The following is an 8,000-nucleotide window of genomic DNA, read 5'->3' on the forward strand; positions in this document are numbered from 1 at the left end:
GTTATTAAGCTATAAAGTTTTGTCACTTGGCTTTCCATTAATTTATTTCTTTTTTGTTTCTCGCTGTTACGAACCAGCGGGTGTGAACCCACTGTGCCACGTGTCCTACCGCCTCTAAGGGCGTTGTCTAAGTGAACCCTTCGATCTTCACAGTACCCCTGATGGAGGGGAACACCAGGTCACTACCACTTGAAGAGGATAGGCACACGAGCCAGCTGGTCCAGGCGGACCAGGAGGTACCTGAGAAAAGTACCAGAGGTACAGGCATTGTCAGCAGGCTGAGTCATTACCAGGAGCAATAGTGCAGGACGGAAGGATGAGGCAGAGGCGAAGTCTGGCAGGCAATAGGTGTCACGGTCCTGCCTGAGACAGGGACTATAAGATCGAGAAGACTGGCTGCATGTGATTGACAGCCTCTTTAGTTTCACTTTCAGTGTTGTTACTGGAGATGACCACACCTCTGGTCTCAGTTGTAGCTTAAGTGGTCATTCCTCCTCTATTTAGTCTGGTCTCACCCATCATGCTATGCGGTTGATAGCTTCTTGTCTGTGGAAGCTCTGGTGTTGGTTTTCCTTGGAGTTCCTGCTTGTCTGCATTCTTTCAGAAGTTAAGTGTCTTTTCTTCCTTGTTTGTTGTTTTCCCCTTCCTTCTGGTATTAGGCCTGACGGGGTCTCCTATTCCTTCATCTGAGAAGGAATAGGCCATCCGTGTCCTAACACTATCTGCAGGGCCCTGTTAGGGTGAGATAGGGCATAGGTTTGTGCGTATGAACATTCCTACCAGCCAGGTCTGTTCATACTGATAGCCTGCAGGACTCGGCGTAGGGACTCACTAGGTGGTGACCATCCTCCATCCCTAGTTTCCAGGCCTAGTACCTTTTCTCTTCCCTTCTGTGTTCGGTGTGGAGTGTATTTCCCACACTGCGCCGTGACATTATCAACCTCCGCAAGCCGTCATTGATTTTTGTTTGTGTCAGTGAGGCTATGGATCCTATCGCTGCACTGGCTGAATAATTGCAAGGTCTGTCTTTGGAGGTAGCTGACCTCCGCACACAGATTCAGGGATCATAGGCTGATGGTGCAGTGGTGGATCCAGAGCCTGGTCTCGGGAGGGGCACTTCCTCTGCATCCATCATACAGTGGGCACACATCTGGTGCCCGTATATTGCTGAAACGCTGTTATTGCGTGCCACAATACAGGCACAGCCATGTGCATGAGCCCTTACACATGGTAAGCTTACAGGGAGTGCAGAATTATTAGGCAAATGAGTATTTTGACCACATCATCCTCTTTATGCATGTTGTCTTACTCCAAGCTGTATAGGCTCGAAAGCCTACTACCAATTAAGCATATTAGGTGATGTGCATCTCTGTAATGAGAAGGGGTGTGGTCTAATGACATCAACACCCTATATCAGGTGTGCATAATTATTAGGCAATTTCCTTTCCTTTGGCAAAATGGGTCAAAAGAAGGACTTGACGGGCTCAGAAAAGTCAAAAATAGTGAGATATCTTGCAGAGGGATGCAGCACTCTTAAAATTGCAAAGCTTCTGAAGCGTGATCATCGAACAATCAAGCGTTTCATTCAAAATAGTCAACAGGGTCGCCAGAAGCGTGTGGAGAAACCAAAGCGCAGAATAACTGCCCATGAACTGAGAAAAGTCAAGCGTGCAGCTGCCAAGATGCCACTTGCCACCAGTTTGGCCATATTTCAGAGCTGCAACCTCACTGGAGTGCCCAACCGCACAAGGTGTGCAATACTCAGAGACATGGCCAAGGTAAGAAAGGCTGAAAGACGACCACCACTGAACAAGACACACAAGCTGAAACGTCAAGACTGGGCCAAGAAATATCTCAAGACTGATTTTTCTAAGGTTTTATGGACTGATGAAATGAGAGTGAGTCTTGATGGGCCAGATGGATGGGCCCGTGGCTGGATTGGTAAAGGGCAGAGAGCGCCAGTCCGACTCAGACGCCAGCAAGGTGGAGGTGGAGTACTGGTTTGGGCTGGTATCATCAAAGATGAGCTTGTGGGGCCTTTTCGGTTTGAGGATGGAGTCAAGCTCAACTCCCAGTCCTACTGCCAGTTTCTGGAAGACACCTTCTTCAAGCAGTGGTACAGGAATAAGTCTGCATCCTTCAAGAAAAACATTTTTTTCATGCAGGACAATGCTCCATCACACGCGTCCAAGTACTCCACAGCGTGGCTGGCAAGAAAGGGTATAAAAGAAGAAAATCTAATGACATGGCCTCCTTGTTCACCTGATCTGAACCCCATTGAGAACCTGTGGTCCATCATCAAATGTGAGATTTACAAGGAGGGAAAACAGTACACCTCTCTGAACAGTGTCTGGGAGGCTGTGGTTGCTGCTGCACGCAATGTTGATGGTGAACAGATCAAAACACTGACAGAATCCATGGATGGCAGGCTTTTGAGTGTCCTTGCAAAGAAAGGTGGCTATATTGGTCACTGATTTGTTTTTGTTTTGTTTTTGAATGTCACAAATGTATATTTGTGAATGTTGAGATGTTATATTGGTTTCACTGGTAAAAATAAATAATTGAAATGGGTATATATTTGTTTTTTGTTAAGTTGCCTAATAATTATGCACAGTAATAGTCACCTGCACACACAGATATCCCCCTAAAATAGCTAAAACTAAAAACAAACTAAAAACTACTTCCAAAAATATTCAGCTTTGATATTAATGAGTTTTTTGGGTTCATTGAGAACATGGTTGTTGTTCAATAATAAAATTAATCCTCAAAAATACAACTTGCCTAATAATTCTGCACTCCCTGTAGATATGTGGTTCAGCAGGCAGTATTACACATAATAAGCTTAGATACAGTAGCTCAACCGGCAGTATCATACACAGCCTTTGGCTGCTATCAGTAATATTTTCCTTTTAATCTACCACTGCATTTCCAGTAACAGCTTTCCCAGCACACTATGACATAACACAGATATGCTATTTTGACCTTCTCATCATGGCCGATCTTTGCAGACAGGTTTAGCTTGGCAGGGTTTTGCCGCTAAACCTGCCGGTCTATCAACCACCTAGAACATGACGTCACTTTCTGCTGCTGCTGTTGAAATGCGTCCGTGGGCGGGGCCTAGTGGAATGGGTGGAGGTCAGGGACGTTGCTGGGGTCGAAAAAGATCCGCGGCCCAAGCCTCAATGAATATGGCCCAATTCTCTAAGTCACCCCCCCCCCCCGCCTGCACCGGCCTCTGATAGGCTGCCGGCACAAGGCCCGCAGGCTATCAGAGAAACAACGAAGGGAGACTCCTCTCCCTCCCCTATCCCGCCGCAGCACTTCCATCTGTATCTCTGTCCTGAGGACGGTGATACAGATGACTATGGAGATGAGCGCTTCCACAATGGAAGCGCTCATCTCCCCCGATTAGCTCTCCGCCCTGATTCTCACTATATTGTCGGGGGTAAGGGGGGGGGGTTGGGGGGTAATTTACCCCTGTTGCCCCCCCCCCTCTCCTGTGTGCTGGTGTCAGTAGTACTTACCAGGCCTGTCCTGAACCTAAGGTTGCTTTTCCGGACAGGTTTTCGGGGGTAAGTGACAACTTGATTCGGTTCAGAGAGTCATGTAAGTGGTACTTTAAGTTACGCCTGCTCTTATCTGGGGATGAGAGTCAAAGAGTTGGTATTATTATTTTGTTGCTTAAAGGGGACGCTCAGTGACCGGATCACAGTCCCTCTGGTCGGTAAATAAATTTTTCAGAGCTCTAGGTCTTATCTACGATGACCCGGATCGGATCTCCCTGGCTGAGACCAAGTTACGGGCTTTACGGAAGTGAGAACGCTCTGCCAAGATATATTGCTTTGAATTTAAGAGATGGGCTACGGATACGGTGTGGAATGATTCAGCTCTCCGTAGCCAATTCTGTCAGGGATTATCCGAAAGGCTAAAGGACGTCTTGGCCTTTCACGAAAATCCTGAGTCACTGGAAGCGGCTATGTCCCTTGCTGTACATATGGATAGATGCCTGGGAGAGTGATCCAAGGTCCGTCACTCTCAGGACGAACTATCATATGACGTGGCTGCTTCCTCTGACACCTTGGGAGGAGAGACTCCTGAATTTATGCCTGGTGATGAACCTATGCAATTAGCGGGAGCTACCCCTGGGTCTGCTTGCAAGAGTTTTAGTCATAAGAAGGGAGTATGTTTTTTCTGTGGTAAAAGGGGACATTTTGTTAATGTTTGTCCTTACGTTCTGCGCCAAGGTGAAAACAAGAAAAAAATGTTTAAGTCCCATCTTACTCATGGTGGTGTGGGTGGGGAGTCAGAGAACTTACTTTTGTAATTTACTGGTAGTACCCGATTTCTCCTGTCTGCCGAGGTGGCACTGGAGTCCAAAACTGTGGGAATTGAGGTGTTTATTGACAGTAGGGCAGGGATTATCCTAGTTGATGGTCAGTCCGTCCGTATGCAAAAAAATAGAGAAGAAAAATATTTTGGTGTTTGCAATAGACTCCGCACCACTTACTCAGAAACGTTTGTCACAGATGGTGCAGGATTTTCATCAGGAATCCATTTCCTGTTTTGTGCTGGAGGATTTGCCTGCTCCGTTGGTTTTGGATTTAACTTGGTTAAGCAAACATAATCCTACCATTGAATGGCAAGCGAGACAGATTCTCGATTGGATTGATTATTGCATGGACAACTGTCTTAATACATTTCTTTCTGTCTTGACCACTAATGCTATTCCCTCTTTCATTTCTGATTTTTCTGATGTATTTTCTTAGAGTGGTTGCCAGGGGTTACCCCCACATGGGAATATGATTGTTCTATCAATTTTATCCCCAGAGCGAAGTTGCCCAAATCTAGGTTATATAACCTCTCTGAACCTGAAAGAGCGGCCATGCGTGAGTATATTGCCGAGAGTTTGGCTAAGGGACGTATTAGACCTTTCAAGTCCCCAGTGGCGGCAGGGTTCTTCTTTGTAAAGTAGAAAGACGGAACTCTTAGGCCATGCCTAGACTTCTGTGAGCTCAATCAGATTAGGGTACGTGATTAATACCCCCTTCCTTTGATTCCTGACTTGTTTAATCAGATTGTTGGTGCCAAAGTGTTCTCCAAGTTGGACTTTAGGGGGGCATATAATCTGATCAGGATCAAGGAAGGGGATGAATGGAAGACGACTTCTAATACCTCAGAGGGTCATTTTGATAGTCTGGTCATGCCGTTTGGGTTAACGAATGCTCCCGCGGTTTTCCAGCATTTTGTTAATGATATCTTTCATCATCTGGTGGGGAGGTTTGTTGTTGTGTATCTGGATGACATACTCATTTATTCTCCAGATATGGAGACTCATCAGGATCACGTGAGACAGGTGTTACAGATCCTAAGAGAGGATAAATTGTATGCTAAGATGGAGAAATGTGTATTTGCAGTCCAGGAAGTGCAATTCCTGGGTTACCTACTCTCATCTTCAGGTTTTTATATGGGTCCAGAGAAGGTCCGTGCTGTGTTGGACTGGGATCGACCCAAAAATCTAAAATCGCTTATGCGGTTTTTGGGGTTCACCAGCTACTACCGTAAATTTATTTTGAACTACTTGACTGTGGTTAAACCTTTGATGGACATGACTAGGAAAGGTTCAGATGTCTCAGTCTGGTCTGATGCGGCATTACAAGCCTTTTCTGCGAGTGCCAATTAAACTCTTGGCTGCAGAAAGGAATTATGGCATGGGTAATAGAGAGTTGCTGACCATTAAGTTAGCTTTTGAAGAGTGGCGTCATTGGTTGGAGTGTTTTGCTTCTGCTCCTATACTGGTGCAACCGGATGTGTCACAACCATTCATTGTAGAAGTTGACACATCCGAGGTAGGGGTATGAGCAGTTTTGTCACAGGGTCCTTCACCTAGTAAATGGCGCCCATGGGCATTCTTCTCTAAGAAACTCTTGGCTACAGAAAGGAATTATGACGTGGGTAATAGAGAGTTGCTGGCCATTAAGTTAGCTTTTGAAGAGTGGCGTCATTGGTTGGAAGGAGCTATTCATCCTATTACTGTGCTTACTGACCACAAAAATCTTGCTTATCTGGGGTCAGCTAAACGACTGAACCAAAGGCAGGCCAGAAGTTCGTTGTTTTTTACCAGACTTAATTTCATCGTCACCTATCGCCCTGGTGTTAAGAACGTCAAGGCTGATGCTTTCTCGCGTAGCTTCCCTTGGGGTGGGGTGGGGGAAGGGTGATTCTGAAGATCCTGGTCCGATATTGTCTGAAGGGGTAGTAATATCCACCCTATATCCCGACCTTGAGGCAGAGGTGTTGGAGGCCCAGTGAGATGCATCGGATTCTTGTCCTCTGGGGAAGTTGTTTCTTCCTTCTGAATTACGTCACAAGGTGTTCGTGGAACATCACTGTACGGTTCTCACAGGACACACTGGGAGCAGATACACTGTCGATCTCATCGTTCATAGATTCTGTTGGCCCGGGTTGAGTAAGAGTGTTGAGGACTATGTAGTACTTGTGCACGTGCTAAGGTGACACATACTCGGCCTTCCGCCGGATCTTTACTTCCATTACCCATCCCGTCCAGACCTTGGACTCATTTGTCCATGGATTTTATCAGAGAGTTACCTAATTCTTCAGGAAAAACTTTGATTTTGGTGGTTGTTGATCGCTTTAGTAAAATGGTGCACTTTATACCATTACCAGGTCTACCTAATGCTAAAACTCTTGCACAAGTGTTTGTCGATAACATTGTGAAATTACATGGTATTCCTTCTGATGTGGTGTCTGATAGGGGGACTCAGTTTATTTCCAAATTCTGGAAGGCGTTCTGTACTCGTCTAGGGATACAATTGTCATTCTCTTCGGCCTTTCATCCTCAGTCAAACGGACAGACGGAACTCACGAATCAGAATCTGGAGACTTATTTGAAATGTTTTGTCTTGGAGAACCAGGAGGAGTGGTCTTCATTTTTATCTTTTGGCTGAATTTGCCATAAATAACCGTAGACAGGAGTCCACTGATAAGTCGCCGTTTTTGGGGGCATATGGGTTCCATCCGCAATTTGCCACATTTTCTGGTACGGAAACCTCTGGTATACCGGAAGAGGAGCGATTTTCCTCTTCTTTGTCATCTATTTGGCGGAAAATTCAAAATAATCTAAAAAAAATGGGCAATAAGTATAAACGTATGGCTGACAAGAGAAGCATGAATGGTCCGGACCTGAGAATGAGTGACTGTGTGGCTGTCCACAAGAAACATTAAGTTGAAAGTACTCTCTTGGAAATTGGTTCCAAGGTTTATTGGTCCATATAAAATCACTGCCATTGTTAACCCGGTAGCCGTTCATCTTGAACTCCCTCAGGCTTTGAAGATTCATAATGTGTTCCATAAATCGTTGTTGAAAAGATATGTCGAACCTGTTGAACCGTCCTTTTTGCTTCCCAGGATAGTGGACTCCCGAATTCTCCTTAGATCCCTCCAGTATCTTGTTCACTGCAGGGCTTCAGATGGTGACCAAAATGGTCGCCAATGCGACTTAGAATTTACAAATGGCGACTTGACCCGCCGCCGCAGCTCTGCAGTTGAATACAGCAGCGGGCAAAGGAGATGATAGTTCTCTTCCCCGCCGCCGATGTTCTTCTCAGCAGCGTAGTGGAGAAGGAGTCTCTCCCTCCCCCCTGTGCTGCTGCCGCCGCCAATAAGAAGAGAGAGAGGAGGAGGAGGGGAGGGGCTGTGGCCACTGCGCCACCAATAAGGATAACTGACCTGTTAATACAAATACAGGAGGCGGGTGCCGGAATCAAATAGCCGGCATCCGACCACTATGACAGGGAGCTGTGATCCGCTGCAGTTAACCCTTTAGGTGAGGTACCTGAGGGGTTAACTGCAGCGGATTGCAGCTCCTTGTCATAGAGGTCGGGTGCCGGCTATTTGATTCCAGCACCCGCCTCCTGTATTTGTATTAACAGGTCAGTTATCTTCATTGGTGGTGCAGTGCGCCCCCCCAACACCCCAGTATA

This window comes from Bufo gargarizans, chromosome 4, assembly GCF_014858855.1.
Source record: "Bufo gargarizans isolate SCDJY-AF-19 chromosome 4, ASM1485885v1, whole genome shotgun sequence".
Classification (NCBI taxonomy): Eukaryota; Metazoa; Chordata; class Amphibia; order Anura; family Bufonidae; genus Bufo; species Bufo gargarizans.